The sequence below is a fragment of the Chlorocebus sabaeus genome, chromosome 19 (assembly GCF_047675955.1).
Source record: "Chlorocebus sabaeus isolate Y175 chromosome 19, mChlSab1.0.hap1, whole genome shotgun sequence".
Lineage (NCBI taxonomy): Eukaryota > Metazoa > Chordata > Mammalia > Primates > Cercopithecidae > Chlorocebus > Chlorocebus sabaeus.
In genome coordinates this window covers 26,253,425-26,259,424 of record NC_132922.1, presented here as the reverse complement: position 1 = coordinate 26,259,424, position 6,000 = coordinate 26,253,425, and the positions used below count along the sequence as shown (strand labels likewise).

At 41.9% G+C, this 6,000-nt stretch overlaps 1 long non-coding RNA gene across 1 annotated transcript; it reads left to right on the top strand.

Annotated features, from left to right (window-relative positions):
- Positions 1-622: 622 nt before the first annotated feature.
- Positions 623-5,336, top strand: LOC140709203 (uncharacterized). The gene is made up of 3 exons (XR_012089605.1): positions 623-767; positions 1,286-1,397; positions 5,248-5,336. It is a non-coding gene; the product is annotated as an uncharacterized lncRNA (long non-coding RNA).
- The last annotated feature ends 664 nt before the right edge of the window (positions 5,337-6,000 follow it).

Genomic DNA, 6,000 nt, shown 5'->3' with positions numbered 1-6,000 from the left:
CTCTCCTGTAACTTTCTGTGTACCTATTGCCAATCCTTGATGTCCTCTCCTCCAACTAGGCTGTGGTGACCATTGATATATTTTCACCTTCAGTAAGTTAAATTTTTCAGCTCCCACATGAGTGAGAACATGCAGGCTTGATCTTTGTCTGCGTTTCTGATTTGATTGAACAGAATATCTCCAGGTGCAGCCATGTTGCTGGAAATGATAGGATTCTAGGATTTTTGATGGCACAGAAGTATTCCATTGTGTCTGTGTACTAGAGATTCTTCATCCCTTCATCTGTAGATGGACAGGGAGACTGATTTCTTATCTTGGCTTTTGTGCATGGGGCTGAATTCCACCTGAGATGACAGATAATCTCTTCCATGACCTGATCCTGTGCTCTGTGTATATACCTGGTAATAGAATTGCTAGATAAAACGGTAGTTGTAGTTTTACGATTTCAAGGAACATCCAAGTGGTTTCTTTAGTGTGCCTACTAGTTTACCATTTCCCACCAGCTGTGGAGACAAGTTCCTCCTCTGAAAATCTATGATTTTTTTGTCTTTTAATATTTTTCAATTTTTTTCTTATAGTATCCATTGCATGTAGAGTGAGATGGAATCTGAGTGTGTGTTTGATTTTTGTGTGTGTGTAAATGGTACTTGATAAGTTATTGTGAAATTGTTTTTAATTTATGTAGGACTGAGTGGAGGACCTGAAGACATGAGATTTATGCACAGGTCAAAGAGAAGATTCCCACCATTGCTGATGCACACAAAAGCGTAAGTGAAAAACACACTCAGATTTCATCTCATTCTGGTTAGAATGAATACTACCAACATTTGATGGCAGTTTGTTTCTATAGAGTATACATTATACCCACACACACACAATCCAAGGTGCAAAGGACATTTTGAGATATCTGTATGTAGCATCATGATGAAATCACTGTATCTGGCATGTCTGTGATCTTCCATCATTATTTTTTCTCTGTTGAGAGAATACTCAGAACCGTATTTTCCAGCTGATTTTTCAAAAATTTTTCTAGATTCTCTTGACCCTAGTCACCTAGTCAGCCTGCTGTGCAATAGAACACCAGAATGGATTCCTCGTATCTGAGCGTCACTCTGTACCCGATACCAATCCCTGCCCAGGCTTCCTGCTCTCCCCAGCCTCTAGTGACCCCTGCTGGAAGTTCTGCTTCTGGGAGACAATGTTTTGTGGATTCCATATGCCTGATGTCATGCAGTGTGGGTCTCTCCCTGGCAGACTCGTTTCATTTCACCTAATTGTCTTCCAGGTTTCTCCAAGTGGTTGCAGATGACATGATTTCCTGAAGTGTTACAGCTGATGTGTGTTTCCTTGTGTACATGTACTGTGGTTCCTTTATCCCTTCATCTGTGGATAGACAGGTAAGTTGATTCCGCATCTTGGCTATTGTGACTAGGGCTTCAGGACACATGAAAAGGCAGATAACACAGGGATTTCATTTTCTCTAAACGTGTACCCAGTGGTGGGATTGTTAGCTGGAGTGGCAGTTGTACTTTTACCTTCTTTTTTTTTTTTTTTTTTTAAAAAAAAAAAAAAAAAGATGGAGTCTTGCTCTTGTCACCTAAGCTGGAGTCCTGTGGCGCGATTTCAGCTCAATGCAAGCTCCGCTTCCTGCATTCAAGTGATTCTCCCACTTCAGCCTCCCGAGTGGCTGGGAATACAGGCACCTACCACCACGCCTAGCCAATTTTTGTATTTTTAGTACAGATGGGATTTCACTATATTGGTGAGGCTGGTCTCGAACTCCTGACCTCAGGTGATCCACCTTTCTCGGCCTCCCAAAGTGCTGAGATGACAGGTGTGAGCCACTGTGCCCGGCCTACCTTTTGCTTTTTTAAGGAACTTCCAAAAGTTTTTGTAGTGTGTACAGTGATTTTCATTGCATAAAGAGTGTAGAAGATTTTTTTCTCCTGCAAGTCTTTTGAGTTTTGTCTTTTGTAATACTCATTCTAGGTGGAATTAGATGGTAACTGAGTATGGTTTTGATTCACGTTTTTGTGAGGATTAGTGATATTGAGGAACTGTCACCTGTGAGTCAATTTCCTGCCTTCTTTTCACTCAGGTCTATTTAGATCCTTTTATCTTGGATATTTGTTGTTGTTGTTGTTTTTCACTTAGTCATATCAGTTTATTGTATGTGTTAGATAACAACCTCTTTCAGGGTTAGGATTTTTTATCGTTTCTCCCAGTCTTTAGGGTTCCTTTTTTTTGTTTCACTGTTTCCTTTTCCCTGTAGAATTTGTAAAGTGTCCCTAGTCTCATATGGTTATAGTTACATATGTTAGCAGTGATTTTTGTGTTCAACACCGCGTTTCCACGAAACACACACACACACACGGAGCCAAGCCTTGCATTGTCTATGGGTGTAGTTTCCCTACTTTTGTTTTTGTTTTTTTTTTTTTAGTGTTATGATGCTTTTTTACCTTTTGCAGCCTGTTTGCATAGATACAGGGTTTCCTAAAATATACACCCACTCTGTTTTCTTATAGGACCTTTACAGTTTCAAGATTGAGTTTAGGTCTTTAATTCATTTTGTGTTGATTTTGTGTATCGTGCATTGTAAGGGTCGTATTTCAGTGTTTCTCCTGTGGATATTCAGTTTTCTCAAAATCAATAATTGAACCAGACTCTCCCTTTCACATTATATCTTTTTGGGGTTTTGGAAAATGTGTTCCCCACATATCATGTTGGATAGAGTATTTGTCTGCCTCATTCTGTCACTTAGGTTCTCGTTTTGTGTTTGTGACAGTCATGGATTTTTTGGATAACTACAGATTGTTTTTTCATGCGTTATTTTCTTTGGTTCTAACCTTAGATTTTTCTTTCTTTTTTCTTTTTTCTTTTTTTTTTTTTTTTTTTTTTGAGGCGGAGTCTTGCTCTGTCGCCCGGGCTGGACTGCAGTGGCCGGATCTCAGCTCACTGCAAGCTCCGCCTCCCGGGTTCACGCCATTCTCCTGCCTCAGCCTCCCGAGTAGCTGGGACTACAGGCGCCCGCCACCTCGCCCGGCTAGTTTTTTGTATTTTTTAGTAGAGACGGGGTTTCACCGTGTTAGCCAGGATGGTCTCGATCTCCTGACCTCGTGATCCGCCCGTCTTGGCCTCCCAAAGTGCTGCAATTACAGGCTTGAGCCACTGCGCCCGGCCGGATTTTTCTTTTAATGCTTTTTACTCTTATTGTAGTGTAAAAGGTATATATACAAGTTAGTTACATCTGTTCATTGCATGACATTGAAACTTGAGGTCCCAAGAACCACGTAACCCAGGCAGTGAGCAGACGGCCCACAGGGTGGGTCTTCAGCACATGCTCCCTCTCTGTTTTTTGATTGGTCTGGTGGTCATTCCAGGTGTCTGTTGTTCTCTCCTTTATGTTTGAGTCCATTCACAGTTTAGCTCCCATTTATAAGTGAGAACATGTGGCGTTTGGTTTTCTGTTTGGGTCTTAGTTCACTTATGACACTGGCCTGCAGTTTCCACCTTCTGTTCTCAGGTGATTCTCCCATCCGAGCCTCCAGATTAGATAGGACTACAGGTGCCCGCCACCACATCCTGCTAACTTTTTTATTATTGTAGAGATAGGATTTCACTATTTTGCCCAGGCTGGTCTCAAATTCTCAACTGAAGCGATCCACCTCTCTCGGCTTCCCAAAGTGCTAGAATTACAGGTGTGAGCCGCTGTGCCGGTCTCTCATGCACTGTTGATGGCTAGGTAGATTCCATGTCTTTGACATTGTGAATAATACTGCCATGAACATATGAGTGTCTGTGTCTTTCGGATAGAAGGATTGATTTTCCTTTGGGTAGATGCACACGAGACGGCTTTCTGGGTGAGATGGTAGGTCTGTTTTCAGCTCTTTGAGAAGTCCCCGATCTGCTTTCAACGGTGTCTGTACTAGTTTTCATCCCCTCCCCTCCCCCAAAAGCGTACCAGCGTTTCATTTCCTTGGCTGCCTCGCCAGCATATGTTCCTTGTCTGTGTAGTCCTCAGCATTGTGACCTCCGTGTGATGGCATCTTGTCATGCTTTTGATTGGCAGCTCTCTGGTAGTGAGTTTGAGCGTGTTTTCCTATTTGTTGGTTGCTTGTACATTGAGTTTTGCAAAGTGTGTGTTCACGTTTCTTGCCCGTTTATTAATGGGATATTCCCTTCTTGACTTGTTGAAGGGCCTTGTAGATTCTGAATATTAGACGTTGTTCAGATGCACAGTTTGGGACCTTGTTCTCCCATTCTGTACACTGTATTCTGTTGGTAATTTCTTTTGCTGTGCAGCAGCTCATTCAGGTATTCGGTCTGACTTGCCAATTTCTGTTTTTGTTGCCGTTACTCTTCAGGACTTAGCCATCTAAATTCTTTGCCAAAGCCTATGTGGAGAAGGATATTTCACAAGTTTTCTCATTAGATTTTAATAGTTTGAGTTTTTCCATTTAAATCTTCCATTCATCTTGAGTTCCTGTTTGTGTCTGGTGAGAGGTAGGAGCATAGTGTTATTCTTCTGCACATGGCTAGCCACTTATTTCAGCACTGTTGATTGAATAGGGTGTCCTTTTGCCTTTGCTTACTTTGGTGGATCCTATGTTAGATCAGATAGTTTTCAGCGTGTGGTTTTACTTCTTGGTCCTCCGTTGTGTTCCACTGCTCTGTGTGGAAGCAGGTCCCTAGCTTTTCCGTGAAATTTGAAATCAGGAAGTGTGATGTGTCCGATGTAGTCTGGATGTCTCAGGATTGCAGAGGATGAAACTCAGGGCGCTTCATGTTCCCACATGAATATTAGCATCACCTGTTTCTATTTCTTTCAACAAATGTGTTGCATAGTAAAGGAACAATACAATGAGAGGGTAGAGTGGGGCATTACGGTTCATGCATACATTGTGGAATGATGAAATCGGGGGTCCTTAGCGTTTCTGTTACCTTTTCCCATTGTTTATTCTTTTACGGTGAGAACCTTCAGTATTCTCCTGTCAAGCTGCTTTCAAAGTGATGTGCCGATACAGTTAACCCTGGTCACCCTGCACTGGAGTAGAAAAACAGACTTTTCTTCCTCTCATTTTCCCAGTTACAATCCCTGCCCATTACCCCACTTTTCCCCCTATCTCTGCAAACTAATATTGTGCACGTCAGGTCTTTGAGATAGTTTCTCAGATTCTGCATGTGTGAGATGACTTAAAGTTTGTTTCTCTCCCCATCGCTCATTTAATTTACCATCATCTCCTCCAGGTGCAACCGTGTGGTTCCCCACGATAGGATTTCATTGTGGTTTTCTGTGTGAAGAGTATCCCTGTGTGTACATGTGGAGCAGCTTCTTTCTCCCTTTGTCTGTGGATAACCAGGTAGGTTGATGCTTACACTGGCTCTTGGGAACAGTGCTGGAATCCACATGGGTGGGTAGATCTATCTTTGGTGTCCTGATTTCAATGGCTTTGAGTGTATTCCTAGTAGTAGAATTGATGGTTGAAATGGTAGGAGTCTTTTAAGGTTTGGAGGAACCTCCAAGTGGTTTCTGTAGCGTGTGTGCTAGTTTACCTTCTCACGAACTGTGGAGAAGAGTGTCTCTCTCTGTCTCTGGAAATACACCAACATTTCCCTTTCTTTTGATTTTTTTTTTCTCTTTATTTTAATACTCATTCCAATTAGAATGAGATGGTATCTAAATGTGGTTTTGATTTACATTTTGCTTGTGGTTAGTGATGTTTGCCAAGTTATTGTGAACTTGTTTCAATTTGACATGTAAGACTGGGCAAAGGACCTGAAGACCTGAGATGGATGCACAGGTAAAAGATTCTGACTCAACATTACTGATCCTCATGAGAAGTCAATCAAAACCACACTCAGAAAGCATCTCTCTCTGGTGAGAATGAATGCTACCAAAATGGGACAACAGTTTCATTGCTGTAGAGTATGTGTGTATAACCAGCGGGTGGAAGGGACAATTTGGTCTGTGTAAACATAGCATCATAATGAAGTTGCAGT